Source organism: Triticum dicoccoides, chromosome 3B, assembly GCF_002162155.2.
Source record: "Triticum dicoccoides isolate Atlit2015 ecotype Zavitan chromosome 3B, WEW_v2.0, whole genome shotgun sequence".
Taxonomy (NCBI): Eukaryota; Viridiplantae; Streptophyta; class Magnoliopsida; order Poales; family Poaceae; genus Triticum; species Triticum dicoccoides.
The window spans coordinates 864,508,418-864,528,108 of NC_041385.1; positions in this window are offsets into that span (position 1 = coordinate 864,508,418).

The following is a 19,691-nucleotide window of genomic DNA, read 5'->3' on the forward strand; positions in this document are numbered from 1 at the left end:
AAGTGGAAAAAAGATGAAAAAGAAGAAAAGAAAAGAAGTAGAAAAAAGATGAAAAAGAAGAATTAGAAAAGAAGTAGAAGAAGTAGAAGAAGAAGAATAGAAGAAAAGAAAAGAAGTAAAAGAAGTAGAAAAAAGATGAAAAAAGAAGAAGAAGAAGAAAGGAAAGAAGAAGAAAGGAAAGAAGAAGAAGAAGAAGAAAGGAAAGAAGAAGAAGGATAGAAGAAGAAGAAGAAGAAAGGAAAGAAGAAGAAAAAAGAAGAAGAAGAGAAGGAAAGAAGAAGAAGGATAGAAGGAAACACCCCGACCACTGACCCCGACCCCGACACCACAACCCCGACACCTGAACCCGACACCCTGACCCCGACACCCCGACCCCGACACCACACCCCGACACACAGACCACAACACCACACCCCGACACCCCGACCCCGACACGACACCCTGACCCCGAAACAGCACTCCGACACCGACATGACACCCCGACCCCCTAAACCTCCCGAAAAGGTGCTATTTGGCCTTCTAGAGGCCGACGGGGTTATATATTTGTGAATTATTAGTTAGGTCATGTATTTTTTGATTTTGTTATGAAAAACATCATATATAATTGTGTTGATCGGGTAGATTTAAATGTGCAGTTGTTTCATCGCTGCGAGGTTTGGTGTTCGACGACCTCGCCGTGCGTTTGACGAGCTCTGCCCCTTCGTTCGTGGGTGACCACAAATGACATGTCCTTCTCCCCCATTACTTATTTGCACAAATGACATGAAATTTGGTAGCTAGCTATATATGTGTCTTGAATCATCAGTATGCGTAACCAATATGTGTCTCCCGTTCGAAAGCGTCATAGTTATAAATATGCATGCATTTGCATATTTATAACCTTGATTCTTTCGAATTGTCCAACGCTATCCATGGACAGCCCAAGTATGTGTAGATTGGGTTCGTTTTCCCATATGCTTTGCTCCGGATCCGACGCATAAATTTCGTCAGTGCCTCCCCTGTTGTTCTCCGGGTACACATCCTCTCTGTTTATTGCAGAGACGTGTATCAGGAGAACAGCGGGGAGGTGCTGCCGAAATTTTGCGTCGGATCCGGAGCATAGCTTGGGAAAATGAACCCAATCTACACATACTCGAGTGGGATTAGGACCTATCATTACCTATTAGAGTGTAGGTTGCATGGACGTAATAAAATTGACAAAGTAGATCAACTGATGAATATATACATGGTGAATTATATATATAATTGTTGTGTGTCCAGTAGCTCTGAAAGTCAAGATGAGTGATCGTGCGTGGATGTATACCGGTCACACTGGTCAGAACAAATGGAGCGCTGAATGGTTCACAAAAACCAAGGGGTTTGTGCAAGCCGCATTTGCAAATGGCCAGAGGAAAACTTGGTGCCCCTGTTTTCGATGCGACAATTGGGAAAAGAGGATAGAGGCTGAAATGGGTAAACACCTGCAGAAGATTGGTTTTACGCCTGATTATACGGTGTGGACATTTCATGGTGAGTCTTCCCAACATGACCGAGCTGAGGTGGATCATCGTCGCACCGACGAGCATGGTACCGGGATGGAAAACATGGTGCAAGACTATGATGATGCTCGGGATTCGGACGAGGAGATGGAGGAATCTGCAAAGGCCTTCAATGAAATGTTGGAGTCTTCAAAATGTCCGCTCCACGAGCACACTGAGCTTTGTCAGTTGGATGCCATCTCACAAGTAATGGCTTTGAAGGCTCAGTTCAACTTGGGCAGAGAATGCTATGACGCAATTATGACAGTATTTGGACGCTTTCTACGCAAAGGCCATGTAATGTCTGCAAACCTGTACCAGTCGGACAAAATCCTCCGTGCACTGAAGATGCCCTATGAGAAGATACATGCCTGTGAGAAAGGATGTGCCTTATTTAGGCTTGACTATGCGGACTTGAACTATTGTCCAATTTGCAAGTGTTCCATGTATATTGTGGTAGACAACGGTATGGGTGAGAAGACACAGACCAAAATCCCTGTTAGTGTTCTTCGGTATATGCCAATCGTACCAAGACTTCAACGTCTTTTCATGGTTGAAGAGACGGCCAGACAGATGACATGGCACAAAACAGGCAAAAGAACCGAACTAGATGCAGATGGTAATCTGATGATGGTACACACATCAGATGGTGTTGCGTGGAAAAAGTTTGATGAAGTACATGCTGACAAAACGGCAGATCCGAGGCATCCACGAGTCGGCATCAGCACCGATGGGTTCAGTGTGTTTGGTATGACGGCAGGCCAATACAGTTGTTGGCCCGTAATTGTCTTTCCACTCAATCTCCCCCCCCCCTGGACAGATTATGCAAAGAAAGAACATTTTCCTGACATTGATAATTCCAGGGCCCAACTATCCGGGGAAAAATATGAATGTGTACATGCAGCCGCTTAAGGACGAATTGCAAGAAGCCTGGGATAATGGGTTCAAGTCATACGACGCCTATAGCAAACGAAACTTCATAATGCGTGTCTGGTACATGTACTCGATGCATGACTTGCCGGCGTATGCGCTATTCGTTGGCTGGTGTGTGGATGGAAGGTTCCCGTGCCCCACATGCCAGGGAGCTCTTGAGTTTCGTTGGCTTCAGGCCGGTCGCAAGTTTTCTTGCTTCGACATGCATAGACAGTTCCTAGATCCTCACCATAAGTTCGGGAAAGACAAGAAGAACTTCATCAGAGGTAGAGTTGTAAAAAACTCTGCACCACCTGTGTTGACAGGCCAACAGACCCTGGATCAGTTAAACGCTCTCGAGCCAGATCCAGAGCGTCCAGAGTACTTCAAAGGGTATAATTCTGAGCACGCCTGGACTCACAAAACATGCTTATGGGATCTGCCTTACTTCAAAGACCTCCTTTGCCCACACAACATCGACGTGATGCACACTAAGAAGAATATCGCCGCGGCACTTTTTGGTACATTGTTCGGCATAGATGGGAAGTTAAAGAATAATATTAAGGCTAGAGTCGATCTGGAGGCGCTATGTGATAGGCCGTTATAAAACATGAAAGAACCGAAAGGAAAGCAGAACTGGGCGAAGCCAAAGGCATGGTTCAATCTTGGAAGGCCAGCTATGAGGGAAATTATCTTGTGGGTGAAAATGCAGTTGATGTTCCCCGATGGGTATGCAGCAAATCTAAAGAGGGGAGCGAGTCTTGATAAATTGAAGATATTTGGTCTCAAGAGTCATGATTGGCACATATGGATTGAGCGGGTAATGCCGGTGATGTTGCGTGGCTTCATCCCTGAGGATGAATGGCTAGTACTGGCAGAACTCAGCTATTTCTTCCGTGTTCTTTGTGCGAAAGAACTATCGCCTGGCGTGCTAGAAGAAATGGAAGTGTTGGCGCCAGAGTTGATCTGCAAGTTAGAGAAGATCTTTCCATCGGGCTTCTTTAATCCAATGCAGCATTTGATTTTGCATCTCCCGGCCGAGGCAAGATTGAGAGGATGCAGAAGACGCTTCGAGAAAAATGTAAAAATGAACGTAGAATTGAAGCGTCTATGGCTGAGGCATTCATCACCGAGGAGGCGGCAAACTTCGTGACAGCACACTACGAAACCAAAAATCGTCATTTGCATAATCCGAAGCCTCAGTACAATGCTGACGAGCCTAAAAAGGGCGGATCCAACCTCAGCCAATTCAAAGGCAATCTCGCACCAGCCAGTGTTTCAAATCCAGTATCTTTGGATAACGAAGAATGGCGGACCATTTCGTTGTATATCTTCAACAACCTGATAGAAGTGCGGCCGTACATCGAGTAAGTTCTCGGTACATTGTTTCGCAACTTCTATTTCCTTTGAACTGCTCTTATTCCTGGATATTTCATACAGTCGATACGTTGCCCTATTCTCGTATGGAGCGGTGATCCAAAAGGATTCCGTCGAAGAGTATGAGCTTCTCGCAAAGCAAGGAGGCGGCTATCCCGGTTTCATCTCTTGGTTCAAACAAATGGTAAATTCTATTAGACAATTTCATTTCATTCGATAATTTGTGCATAATGCAACAATCCTTTCATATTAAACTTGTAGGCTAATTCAGAGTCTATGGACACCGAATTGAGACAAGTCGCTAATGGTTTTGACTATAAGGTCCGTTCATTTGACAAATACGACATCAACGGGTATCGTTTTCATACCTATGGCAAAGAGCTATCTATGGCCGACCGAAAGTCTACAATTTGTTGTGTATCTGCTATCGGCGAAGGAGGTACCGAATATTATGGGAGAGTTGAAGCAATTTATGAACTTCTATTCTATGGTGAAAACCCACCGTATGTCGTAGTCTTCAAATGTTATTGATTTCAGCCGAAGGAGACTAGAAGGACTCATGAACATATAGGGCTAGTTGAAATCAACCAAAGCACCCATTTAGATGTTCCTGATGTCTATATTATGGCTCAACAGGCGACCCAAGTATTCTATCTACCCTGGGCCTGCCAAACTAATCCAAATCTGAAAGGTTGGGATGTCGTTTATGAAGTGCCACCACGTGCTAGACTATCTCCCCCAAAGGAAGAGGATTATGAACCTCACATTAACCCAGACACATATGAAGGAGAATTCTTCCAAGAGACATGTCTTTCCAAAAAGCATTTCAAGAACCGGTATACTTCACCCCAAAACATTGAAGTAGACAGCGACAGTGAATCCCACATCACCCCAGAGGAGGAACAAGAAGAGCCGGAACAAAAAGAGGTTACTGCTGCGGACGACCTCTCAATGCTTGACCAATTACGTAAAGGTGGCCTTCCACATGTTGATGCCACTGAACCCTATGAGCCCGTCATTGATTATAGTGATGATGATGATTATGCATTTATTGATGATACTGCTCGAGATTATTAGTAGTGTCAGGTATTCAATTTTTTTATGTTGTACTTGATGATGATACACTTAAGTGATATACATATTATTATTCATGTCGGTATTTTTTTATGTTGTACTAATTTCGTTTACTCTTTGTCATGGCAGGTGTTGAAAGATGGAAGGGGAGCCGACTGAGGCCAAGGACAAACGTGCCCAAATTGAAGGTGTGCCACACCATCAAGGTAGCTCCAACTTATATCAGTTCGGGCGGAATTGGGTAATGTGGTTTGCTTCATTATTAATGAAATTCATTCATCATGCTAGCTTGAGCCCTTTAATTACTAATTTACTTTGTTTCTCTCTTTCAGGCATGCTACAACAAGACGATAAGGTGCCAGAGGGGTACGACCTGTATGCCATGGCCCACACTGCCTCTTACAAGCAAGTCAAGGGGAAGGCGAGGAAAGAGGAGGAGTTTAACCCGAGCCAGATCCCCTACAATCCAGAGCAGGTGATGATATCTAGTGGCGGGAGGTCCCGTGGCTCCATAGCCATTGATCCAGAGATTGCTCCTGAGACCACGGTGAGTTTAATTTGAATGGACGTTAGTTGCTAGTCTTAATATTTGAGTGTCATCATGCTAACGAAACATTGGAAATGATCTTTGGTGCAGCGTTACTCCACACAAGCATCACACGATCCTTCTCCAGCTACTGGCCTGAGCCAGCCCGCTCCCACACCTCCATGATCAAGGTAAGTTTCTCTAGTTTTTTGCTTAACAAATGCATAAAGACCTATACTTAGCTTTATTTCATCCAATATGCTTACCTTAATGACCTAGAGTTAGCTTCTTTTCCTGCAAAATGACTTAATAAGCTTACTGACCTCCAAAACCAGCCATTTTACCTAAGTTAGCTCTAAAACGATCTATACTTAGCTTTGTTTCCTCCAAAATGACCTAAGTTAGTTATAATATGCTTAGTTAACTAGGTTTGCTCAATAATGACATGTACTTACCTTACTTATGTAAAAAACGGCATAATTAGCTTAGTTAGCTCATAAACGATCCATTTTACCTGCATTAGCTCTAAAATGATGCATTTTACCTAAGTTAGCTCATAAACGATCCATTTCACCTAAGTTACCTCACAAACGATGGCGTGCTTCTTCTTCTAGTCTTCTTCTTCTAGTCACCTTTTCCTAACTTTCTTATTTGCCATTTCGCAGATTTCATTCACTTCTCGGAAGCTAGCTTGCTATGATGGAGTGCTTGTTTTTTTATTTCATTCTCTTCTAGTATTCTTCTAGCTTGCTACGATGGAACTTGCTATCTTGATGAAACTTTGCATTGTAATATGTATGTGCAACTTTGCTATCTTGATGGAACTTGCTATGTATGAGTGGATGGAACTATATATGTATGTACGATGAAACTTATGTGCTGTTAAATAGCTCTGTGAAATATATCTATATATGTCATATATATTTGCTGTGAAAATTGTTGGATTTAAAAAAAACAGAAAAAAAGAGCCAATATGCAGGCTCTTTGCCGTCAGCCACCGACGGCAAAGGTCTCTTTGCCATCAATAGCGGATGGCAAAGAGGCCACGTGGCAGGCAACTGTGCTTCCTGGGAGGCTGACCTATTTGGTCAGTTTGCCAACAGTGGCTGACGGCAAAGAGAAAAAAAACTTTGCCTATAGCGGCGGACGGCAGAGGCCTTCCGATGTTTGCCGTCAGCGGCCGAGGGCCAAGGCTTGCCGTTAACCACCTAACGGAGTAACAGCAACAATTATTGCCGTCAGTATTCTTTGCCGTCGGCAGCTGATGGCAAAGGACCCTTTGCCGTCAGCCGCCCGAAGCGGACGACAATGTAGCTCTTTGTCGTCCTGTACGTTGTCGTCCACTTTTGCCGTCCGCCATCCATGCCTTTGCCGCCCGCCGTGGCTGATGGCAAAGTAGCTGATTCCTGTAGTGATGGAAGGTTGACCAACAATTCTGGCCGTGGTCTTCTTGACCCTTTCCTTCCTCTTCCTTTCTTCAGCTGGCTCTTTGGGATCAGGCTTTTCAGGTATTTGAGTTGACCCTCTGACCTTCAGCATAGGTGTCCTCTTGGCAGGGACCTTCCTATTAAGTCCAGGCTTAGTGGTCTTGGCTAAGACATACTCCTTTTTGAGCACTACCTTCTTGGAAGTAGCCTCATCCTCTTCAGCTCTATAATCCTCATCTTCAGAGTCTGAAGTTCTCTTCTGCCTTTGCCTAGTTGCAGACTTAGGCAAATTGCTAGGAGTACTTCTGCTCCCTTCATCTGAAGTGCTGGAGGGACTAGTGCCCTGACTCATGTCAATCTGCTCTTCTGACCTGTTCTGGCTGTCACCTTGATCAGACATACTGCAAAAGCTGACTGCTGACCCTGTGAAGAGTTATAGATGAGATAGAAAAGATGAGCATCACAAAATGCAGAGATTTTTGCAAAAGAATGACTCAAAAGTTCAGTTTTAGTTTTCCACAGAAAGCATTTCGGATCCACCGATTTTCAAATTCGGTGATACCGAAGCAGTTTTGGAACCTAAACTGATGATCTCGGTTGGACCGAATTTCAGTTCGGTGGCACTGAGACTGCTAGGGTTTCACAGAGTCCTCAAATCGGTCGCACCGGTTAGTAATTCTCGGTCAGACCGAGAGTCACTAGTGCAATGGCATAAGCCAAATCGGTGAAACCGAGTTTTTCAACTCGGTGGGTCCGAGATGGTTTCAGCGGAAACCTAACCCTAAAAATTTGAATCACATCTAATCTATGAACTACTTTGGCTGGATAGAAGAATTTCGATCGTGGCAAGAATCAATATGAAAACAATGTGCCAGGAATCAGACGTGGATAGCACAAAGATTAAGTCCATACCCTAACTTGGCGGTGGACGTGCTACGACGGCAACGGCGGGGACGAAATCCGTTGACGGCTGCGGAGACCAGCGACAGGAGGCTGCTGGCGAAGAGGAGACGATCCGGAGACCACGATGGCAGAGCGAGATGTTGCGCGAGCGAAGGGTTTCGGAGAAATTTCCAAAATTTTGCCCGTGGCTATATATAGCCCGACCCTGTCGGTGTTACCGAGTGGAACAACTCGGTGGCACCGAGATGCATAACTGTGTTCAGTTACAGCAAATCGGTGAGACCGAAAAGTTCAAGTCGGTTACACCGAGATTGAAAACTCAGATCAACTTGATGATCTTGGTAGGACCGAAATGGAAGAATCGGTCAGACCGAGAATCACTAAGAGGTTTTGGAAGTTTAAGTCTATGACGAATCGGGGACTCCGAGTGCTCCTCACACAGAGTGGTTCGAATCTGACTTGATCAAATTTTGTGATGTAGCATGAATAGAGTTTGAGACGAGAAAAGCATAGATAGCTAAAGAAGGTTCTTAGGCATTCTTGTCCATCCACTTGGCAAAAAAAATCCAAACAATCAAAACAACAAGTGGATGTCCTTGAATGAGTAAAATATGCACCAACATGCTCACACAATAAGATGGCGATAGAAATATGTGGCAAAGCATGCACAACCAATTTTAGCATCTATCCAACAATTGGTGATGACTAGGTCATCTATATATGAGTATATTGACTTAGGAGTCAAATGAGCACATTTGATCATAGGTCATACTGATCGTTTAAGCTCAAGTGGGGTTACCACTTTTACATAATGCATTGATGTGTTAAAATCATTAGAGTTGCTTTGACTCAATTTTTAGAGTTAAGCTCCCCCTAGATGTGAGATCCCCCCTTAGAGGGATGAACTAACCTTGGGTTTTGTCGATGATGACTTCATGTAGGTGTTGAAGATGTAGATGCTCAATGTTGATGTAGATCATTTGGAGCAATCCTTTGGAGTGTTTTGCACTTTAAACTTGCCTACATGGGTTAGTCCCACAAGGAACAAACAAGAATATCCATAGACATAGAGTGATGCACACACAAGATGATGTCCATGAAAACATTAGGTTACCTTGTCCCTTGCCTTACCAACATGAGGGTTTGTGACTCCTTGAACTAGTGCAAGATGTGGAAGTTGATTGCACTTGTTCTTGCCAAAATGATATGAGTGAAGAATGTTGGCGGAGTCACCCTCAAGAAATCTCTAGTTCTTCTTCTTCGGGATCCACATCATCTTGATGGGAATCCTTGGAGTTGTAGTTGTACTTGATGAAGTAGAACTTGACGTAGTCTTTGGGACCCACTTGAACGAGGCTTTAGGTGCTTCTTCAAATGCATCAATCTCTTCTTGAAGCTTATCCTTGCCTTTGTTCTTGTGGTCTTGTGGTGGAAGATCATCTTGAGCTTGTGTTCCCTTGAAGGAAGTAGGATCATACTTCTCTTGTTGAGGAACAAACTTCGTCTTGGGGTATTGATCTTCTTCCCACTCAACTCCATTGGCATTGAACTTTCGTTCAAAACCAGCACCGTGATTCTTCCGGTGCCTTCCTTGCTTGCGTACAATTTCCTCGAATTGCTTAATCCCGGCAAGGCTCTTGTAAACACCTTTCTCGATAATTCCCTTCAATAAGCTATTTTCTTGCTCAAGTGTAACTTGGCTAAGAGAATCATTAGTGGAATCAAGAGAACTACTAGAAGCAACAATATTGGATTTGACATTATTATTTTTTACTACTAGAGGAAGTATCTTTCTTGTACTTGTTACTAGACTTGACTTGAGGCATGTAAGTAGATAAGAGTAAACGCTTGGCAATGTAAGAAGAACTTTTCTTGCGGAGATCATCATTGATTGCCTTTAAGAACTCATGCTCTTGCTCAAGATTGAGCTTTTCAAAGCGTAACTTCTCATGAGCCCTTAAAAGTTCTCGATGATCTTTGAATATAGTTTCATGAGCCAACTTAAGAGTGTTTAGTTCTTTAGTTAGAAGCTCAATTTTCTCCTTATCGTTGTCATTTGTTTGATTAGCATGATTAATTGATGTTTCATCATAGTATTCATCACTAGAGTTGTAAACAAGTAAATCATCATCCACAAGCAAGTCATCTTCATCACTATTAAAATCAACATACTCAGGATGTGTTACCTTTGGACCTTTGGACATGAAGCATCTTCCAACACCTTCATTTGGTGAATCAAATATGTCGTAGGAGTTGGTTGACACAAGTGCTAGACCGGCAACACCTTCATCTTGAGTATATTCGGAGTCGGAGTGATAGCTTCTCTCGGAGTGATTGTCGGAGTCGAAGCCGGATACCCATTCACCAACATGAGCTTGATGTCTTCGTTTTGTGTAGCTCCTTGATGACTTGTCCTTCCTTTCCGAATCCTTGCTTCTCCGTGAGGGTCTTCGTTCATAACGATCATCTCTACTACTCCTCTCTCTTGGTGGTGATTCTTCTCTTTTGCTTCTTCTTTTTGGAGAATCTTCTCTTCTTTTGTAGGGTGCCGTACACTCATTGGAGTAGTGTCCGGGTCTCCCACAATTGTATCAATTGTGCTCTCGACTAGAAGATCTTTTGTCATGATAAGACCTTGACTTGGAGCTTCTTTGTTTGGTTCTACTCTTGTAGAATTTGTTGAGGTTCTTCACCATTAAGCTCAATTATTCATTGAAGGTTGGTTTCTCACTTGATGATGTGGGGCTTCACTTGAGGCTTTGTAAGCACCACTTGAATTGTTGTGAAGTTCCTCCTTATCCTTGAGTGACATCTCATGAGCAACAATCCTTCCAATGACGTCCGTTTGGCATCAATTGGATCAATGTGCACACGGTATCATACTTTCCATCCAATGCTCTTAGGATTTTCTTGATGATGAATTTGTCGGTCATCTCTTCACTCCCTAAGCCGGCAATCTCATTTGTGATAAGAGCAAGCCTAGAGTACATTTCAGCAACACCTTCACCATCCTTCATTTTGAACTTGTCAAGCTGACTTTGGAGCACATCCAACTTGGATTCCTTGACGGACTCGATACCTTCATGCATATCAATTAAAGTATCCCAAATTTCCTTTGCATTCTCAAGACGTCTGATTTTGTTGAATTCTTCGGGGCACAATCCGTTGAAGATGATGTCACATGCTTGAGCTTTGTATTGCAGCATCTTCAATTCTTCCGCATTAGCTTCACGGTTCGGTTCTCTCCCATCGAAGAATTCACCTTGCAAGCCAATACAAATAATTGCCCAAACGGCGGGGTTATGTCCAAGAATATGCATTTTCATCTTATGCTTCCAACTAGCAAAATTAGTACCATCAAAGTAAGGACCTCTACGGTGATAATTTCCCTCGCTAGACGCCATACTCTGCTAGGTTGTGAATGTTGGGGAACATAACAGAAATTCAAAATTTTCCTACGTGTCACCAAGATCTATCTATGGCGAGACCAGCAACGAGTAGAAAGAGAGTACATCTACATACCCTTGTAGATCGCTAAGCGGAAGCGTTCAAGTGAACGGGGTTGATGGAGTCGTACTCGTCGTGATTCAAATCACCGATGATCCTAGTGCCGAACGGACGGCACCTCCGCGTTCAACACACGTACAGCCCGGTGGCGTCTCCCACGCCTTGATCCAGCAAGGAGAGAGGGAGAGGTTGAGGAAGACTCCATCCAACAGCAGCACAATGGCGTGGTGGTGGTGGAGGAGCGTGGCAATCCAGCAGGGCTTCGCCAAGCACCATGGGAGAGGAGGAGTAGGGAGAGAGGTAGGGCTGTGCCAGAACTTCGTGTATAGCTCCCATGCGCCTCCCCACTATATATAGGGGTGGAGGGGCTGGTTTCTTGCCCTCCAAGTCCATTGGGGCGTTGGCCAAGGTGGGAGGAAAGAAATCTCATTATTTCCTTCCCCACCGATTGTTATCCCCCCTTTTTAGGGATCTTGATCTTATCCCTTCGGGATATGATCTTATTCCTTCTAAGGGGGGATCTTGGTGCGCCTTGACCAGGGGTGTGGGGCCTTGCCCCCACTACCCACGTCCATGTGGGTCCCCCCATGCAGGTGGGCCCCACTCCGGAACCTTCTAGAACCTTCCCGGTACAATACCGAAAAATCCCGAACATTTTCCGGTGGCCAAAATAGGACTTCCCATATATAAATCTTTACCTCCGGACCATTCCGAAACTCCTCGTGACGTCCGGGATCTCATCCGGGACTCCGAACAACATTCGGTAACCACATACAAACTTCCTTTATAACCCTAGCATCATCGAACCTTAAGTGTGTAGACCCTACGGGTTCGGGAGACATGTAGACATGACCGAGACGTTCTCCGGTCAATAACCAACAGCGGGATATGGATACCCATGATGGCTCCCACATGTTCCACGATGATCTCATCGGATGAACCACGATGTCAAGGACTTAATCAATCCCGTATTCAATTCCCTTTGTCTATCGGTATGTTACTTGCCCGAGATTCGATCGTCGGTATCCAATACCTTGTTCAATCTCGTTACCGGCAAGTCACTTTACTCGTTCCGTAACACATCATCCCGTGATCAACTCCTTGGTCACATTGCGCATATGATGATGTCCTACCGAGTGGGCCCAGAGATACCTCTCCGTTTACACGGAGTGACAAATCCCAGTCTCGATCCGCATAAAACAATAGATACTTTCGGATATACCTGTAGTGCACCTTTATAGTCACCCAGTTACGTTGTGACGTTTTATACACCCAAAGCACTCCTACGGTATCCAGGAGTTACACGCTCTCATGGTCGAAGGAAGAGATACTTGACATTGGCAAAGCTCTAGCAAATGAACTACACGATCTTTTGTGCTAGTCTTAGGATTGGGTCTTGTCCATCACATCATTCTCCTAATGATGTGATCCCGTTATCAACGACATCCAATGTCCATAGCCAGGAAACCATGACTATCTGTTGATCACAACGAGCTAGTCAACTAGAGGCTCACTAGGGACATATTGTGGTCTATGTATTCACACGTGTATTACGATTTCCGGATAATACAGTTATAGCATGAATAAAAGACAATTATCATGAACAAGGAAATATAATAATAATACTTTTATTATTGCCTCTAGGGCATATTTCTAACAGTCTCCCACTTGCACTAGAGTCAATAATCTAGTTCACATCGCCATGTGATTAACACTCACAGGTCACATCGCCATGTGACTAATACCCAAGAGTTTACTAGAGTCAGTAGTCTAGTTCACATCACTATGTGATTAACACTCAATGAGTTTTATGTTTGATCATGTTGCTTGTGAGAGAGGTTTTAGTCAACGGGTCTGAACCTTTCAGATCCGTGTGTGCTTTACAAATCTCTATGTCATCTCCTAGATGCAGCTACCACGCTCTATTTGGAGCTATTCCAAACAACTGTTCTACTTGGAGCTATTCTAAATTATTGCTCCATTATATGTATCCGGTCTCTCTACTCAGAGCTATCCGGATAGGTGTCAAGCTTGCATCATCGTAACCTTTACGACGAACTCTTTTATCACCTCCATAATCGAGAAAATTCCTTAGTCCACTAGTTACTAAGGATAACTTTGACCGCTGTCCTGTGATCCATTCTTGGATCACTCTTGTACCCCTTGACTAACTCATGGCAAGGCACACTACAGGTGCGGTACACAGCATAGCATACTGTAGAGAGCCTATGATAAAAGCATAGGGGACGACCTTCGTCCTTTCTCTCTATTCTGCCGTGGTCGAGATTTTAAGTCTTAACTTCATACCTTACATCTCAGGCAAGAATTCCTTCTTTGACTGATCCATCTTGAACACCTTCAAGATCATGTCAAGGTACGTGCTCATTTGAAAGTACTATTAAGCATTTTGATCTATCTTATAGATCTTGATGCTTATTGTTCAAGTAGCCTAATCCAGGTTTTCCATTGAAAAACAGTTTTCAAATAACCCTATATGCTTTCTAGAAATTCTACATCATTTCTGATCATCAATATGTCAACAACATATACTCATCAGAAATTCTATAGTGCTCCCACTCACTTCTTTGGAAATACAAGTTTCTCATAAACTTTGTATAAACCCAAAATCTTTGATCATCTTATCAAAGCGCACATTCCAACTCCGAGATGCTTACTCCAGTCCATGGAAGGATCACTGGAGCTAGCATACCTTTTAGCATCCTTAGGATCGACAAAAACTTTCTGATTTGTATCACATACAACCTTTCCATACGAAGACTGGTAAGGAAACTCGTTTTGTCATCCATATGCCAGATTTCATAAATGTAGCTAATGCTAACATGAATCCGACGGACTTAAGCATCGCTACGGATGAGAAAATCTCATCGCAGTCAACTCCTTGAACTTGTGAAAAACTCTTCGCCACAAGTCGAGCTTCATAGATGGTGACATTACCATCCACGTCCATCTTCTTCTTAAAGATCCATTTATCTCAATGGCTTGCCGATCTTTGGGCAAGTCCACCAAAGTCCATGCTTTGTTCTGATACATGGATCCTATCTCGGATTTCATGGCTTCTAACCATTTGTCGGAATTTGGGCCCACCATCACTTCTCTATAGCTCATAGGTTCATTGTTGTCTAGCAACATGACCTTCAAGACAGGATTACTGTACCACTCTGAAGTAGTACGTATCCTTGTCACCCTACGAGGTACGGCAGTGACTTGATCCGAAACTTCATGATCACTATCATAAGCTTCTACTTAAATTGGTGTAGGCGCCACGGGAACAACTTCCTGTGCCCTGATACACACTGGTTGAAGTGATGGTTCAATAACCATATCAAGTCTCCACCATCCTCCCACTCAACTTTTCGAGACAAACCTTTTCTCGAGAAAGGACCTCATTCAAGAAACAATCCATATTGCTTTCGGATCTGAATTAGGAGGTATACCCAACTGTTTTGGGTGTCCTATGAAGATGAATTTTATCCGCTTTGGGTTCGAGCTTATCAATCCTGAATTTTTTTTCACATAAGCATCGCAGCCCCAAACCTTTAAGAAACGACAACTTAGGTTTCTCTAAACCATAATTCATACGGTGTCATCTCAACGGAATTACGTGGTGCCCTATTTAAAGTGAATGTGGTTGTCTCTAATGCCTAACCCATGAACGATAGTGGTAACTCGATAAGAGACATCATGGTATGCATCATATCCAATAGGGTGCAGTTATGATGTTCGGACACACCATCACACTATGGTGTTCCAGGCGGTATTAATTGCGAAACAATTTCCACAATGTCTTAATTGTGTGCCAAAACTTGTAACTCAGATATTCATCTCTATGATCATATCATAGACATTTTATCCTCCTGTCACAATGATCTTCTACTTCACTCTGAAATTACTTGAACCATTCAATAATTCAGACTTGTGTTTCATCAAGTAAATATTCTCAACAACTACTCGAATCATCTGTGAAGTAAGGACATAACGATATCCACTACATGCCTCAACACTTATTGGATTGCACACATCAAAATGTGTTACTTCCAACAAGTTTCTATCTTGTTCCATTTTACTAAAACCGAGGATTTTAGTCATCTTGCCCATGTGGTATGATTTGCATGTCTCAAGTGATTCAAGATCAAGTGAGTTCAAACGGTCCATTTGCATGGAGTTTCTTCATGCATATACACCAATAGACATGGTTCGCATGTCTCAAACTTTTCAAAACCGAGTGAGCCCAAAGATCCATCAACATGGAGCTTCTTCATGCGTTTTATACCGATATGACTTACGTGGCAGTGCCACAAGTAGGTGGTACTATCATTACTATCTTTTGGCATGAACATGTGTATCACTACGATCGAGATTCAATAAACCATTCATTTTAGGTGCAAGACCATTCAAGGTATTATTCAAATAAACAGAGTAACCATTATTCTCCTTAAATGAATAACCGTATTGCGATATACATAATCCAATCATGTCTATGCTCAACGCAAACACCAATCTCAATGGTAGAGGGAGCGTGCGATGCTTGATCATATCAACATTGGAAACACTTCCAACACATATCGTCAGCTCACCTTTAGCTAATCTCCGTTTATTCCGTAGCCTTTATTTCGAGTTACTAACACTTAGCAACCGAACCGGTATCTAATACCCTGGTGCTACTAGGAATACTAGTAAAGTACACATTAACATAATGTATATCCAATATACTTCTATCGACCTTGTCAGCCTTCTCATCTACCAAGTATCTAGGGTAATTCTGCTCCAGTGGTTGTTCCCCTTATTACTGAAGCACTTAGTCTCGGGTTTGGGTTCAACCTTGGATTTCTTCACTAGAGCAGCAGCTGATTTGCCGTTTCATGAAGTATCCCTTCTAGCCCTTGCCCTTCTTGAAACTAGTGGTTTCACCAACCATCAACAATTGATGCTCCTTCTTGATTTCTACTTTCGCGGTGTCAAACATCGTGACTACCTCAAGGATCATCATATCTATCCCTGATATGTTATAGTTCATCACAAAGCTCTAGCAGCTTGGTGGCAATGACTTTGGAGAAACATCAGTATCTCATATGGAAGATCAACTCCCACTCGATTCAAGTGATTGTTGCACTCAGACAATCTGAGCACAAGCTCAACGATTGAGCTTTTCTCCGTTAGTTTGCAGGCTAAGAAAATCGTCGGAGGTCTTATACCTCTTGACGTGGGCACGAGCCTGAAATCCCAATTTCAGCCCTCGAAACATCTCATATGTTCCGCGACATTTCGAAAACGTCTTTGGTGCCTCAACTCTAAACCGTTTAACTGAACTATCACGTAGTTATCAAAACGTGTATGTCCGATGTTCACAACATCCACAGACGAGGTTTGGGGTTCAGCACACTGAGCGGTGCATTAAGGACATAAGCTTTCTACTGTCCTCATAATCGCTACTGTCAACTTTCAACTATATTTTCTCTAGGAACATAACTAAACAGTAGAACTAAAGCGCGAGCTACGACATAATTTGCAAAAGGTCTTTTGACTATGTTCAAGATAATTAGGTTCATCTTATGAACTCCCACTCAGATAGACATCCCTCTGGTCATCTAAGTGATCACATGATCCGAGTCAACTAGGCCGTGTCCGATCATCACGTGAGACGGACTAGCCAACGTCGGTGAACATCTTCATGTTGATCGTATCTACTATACGACTCATGCTCGACCTTTTGGTCTCCGTGTTCTGAGGCCATGTCTGTACATGCTAGGCTCGTCAAGTTAACCCTAAGTGTATTGCTGTGTAAATCTGTCTTACACCCGTTGTATGTGAACGTAAGAATCCATCACACCTGATCATCACGTGGTGCTTAGAAGCGACGAACTGTAGCAACGGTGCACAGTTAGGGGAGAACACTTCTTGAAATTGTTGTAAGGGATCATCTTATTTACTACCGTCGTCCTAAGTAAACAAGATGCATAAACATGATAAACATCACATGCAATCAAATAGTGACATGATATGGCCAATATCATTTTGCTCCTTTTGATCTTCATCTTCGGGGCTCCATGATCATCATCGTCACCGGCACGACACCATGATCTCCATCATCATGATCTCCATCATCGTGTCTTCATGAAGTTGACACGCCAATGACTACTTCTACTTCTATGACTAACGCGTTTAGCAATAAAGTAAAGTAGTTTACATGGCGTTCTTCAATGACACGCAGGTCATACAATAAATAAAGACAACTCCTATGGCTCCTGCCGGTTGTCATACTCATCGACATGCAAGTCGTGAATCCTATTACAAGAACATGATCAATCTCATACATCACATATCATTCATCACATTCTTCTTGGCCATATCACATCACATAGCATACCCTGCAAAAACAAGTTAGACGTCCTCTAATTGTTGTTGCATGTTTTACGTGGCTGCTATGGGTTTCTAGCAAGAACGTTTCTTACCTACGCAAGACCACAACGTGATATGCCAATTGCTATTTACCCTTCATAAGGACCCTTTTCATCGAATCCGTTCCGACTAAAGTGGGAGAGACTGGCACCCGCTAGCCACCTTATGCACCAAGTGCATGTCAATCGGTGGAACCTGTCTCACGTAAGAGTAGGTGTAAGGTCGGTACGGGCCGCTTCATCCCACAATACCGTCGAAACAAGATTGGACTAGTAACGGTAAGCATATTGAACAACATCAACGCCCACAACTACTTTGTGTTCTACTCGTGCAAAGAATCTACGCCATAGACCTAGCTCATGATGCCACTGTTGGGGAACGTAGCAGAAATTCAAAATTTTCCTACGTGTCACCAAGATCTATCTATGGAGAGACAAGCAACGAGTAGAAAGAGAGTGCATCTACATACCCTTGTAGATTGCTAAGCGGAAGCGTTCAAGTGAACGGGGTTGATGGAGTCGTACTCGTCGTGATTCAAATCACCGATGATCCTAGTGTCGAACGGACGGCACCTCCGCGTTCAACACACGTACAGCCCGGTGACGTCTCCCACGCCTTGATCCAGCAAGGAGAGAGGGAGAGGTTGAGGAAGACTCCCTCCAACAGCAGCACAACGGCGTGGTGGTGGTGGAGGAGCGTGGCAATCCAGCAGGGCTTCGCCAAGCACCATGGGAGAGGAGGAGTAGGGAGAGAGGTAGGGCTGTGCCAGAACTTCGTGTATAGCTCCCATGCGCCTCCCCACTATATATAGGGGTGGAGGGGCTGGTTTCTTGCCCTCCAAGTCCATTGGGGCGTTGGCCAAGGTGGGAGGAAAGAAATCTCATTATTTCCTTCCCCACCGATTGTTATCCCCCCTTTTTAGGGATCTTGATCTTATCCCTTCGGGATATGATCTTATTCCTTCTAAGGGGGGATCTTGGTGCGCCTTGACCAGGGGTGTGGGGCCTTACCCCCACTACCCACGTCCATGTGGGTCCCCCCATGCAGGTGGGCCCCACTCCGGAACCTTCTAGAACCTTCCCGGTACAATACCGAAAAATCCCAAATATTTTCCGGTGGCCAAAATAGGACTTCCCATATATAAATCTTTACCTCCGGACCATTCCGGAACTCCTCGTGACGTCCGGGATCTCATCCGGGACTCCGAACAACATTCGGTAACCACATACAAACTTCCTTTATAACCCTAGCGTCATCGAACCTTAAGTGTGTAGACCCTACGGGTTCGGGAGACATGTAGACATGACCGAGACGTTCTCCGGTCAATAACCAACAGCGGGATCTGGATACCCATGATGGCTCCCACATGTTCCACGATGATCTCATCGGATGAACCACGATGTCAAGGACTTAATCAATCCCGTATTCAATTCCCTTTGTCTATCGGTATGTTACTTGCCCGAGATTCGATCGTCGGTATCCAATACCTTGTTCAATCTCGTTACCGGCAAGTCACTTTACTCGTTCCGTAACACATCATCGCGTGATCAACTCCTTGGTCACATTGCGCATATGATGATGTCCTACCGAGTGGGCCCAGAGATACCTCTCCGTTTACACGGAGTGACAAATCCCAGTCTCGATCCGCATAAAACAATAGATACTTTCGGAGATACCTGTAGTGCACCTTTATAGTCACCCAGTTACGTTGTGACGTTTGATACACCCAAAGCACTCCTACGGTATCCAGGAGTTACACGCTCTCATGGTCGAAGGAAGAGATACTTGACATTGGCAAAGCTCTAGCAAATGAACTACACGATCTTTTGTGCTAGTCTTAGGATTGGGTCTTGTCCATCACATCATTCTCCTAATGATGTGATCCCGTTATCAACGACATCCAATGTCCATAGCCAGGAAACCACGACTATCTGTTGATCACAACGAGCTAGTCAACTAGAGGCTCACTAGGGACATATTGTAGTCTATGTATTCACACGTGTATTACGATTTCCGGATAATACAGTTATA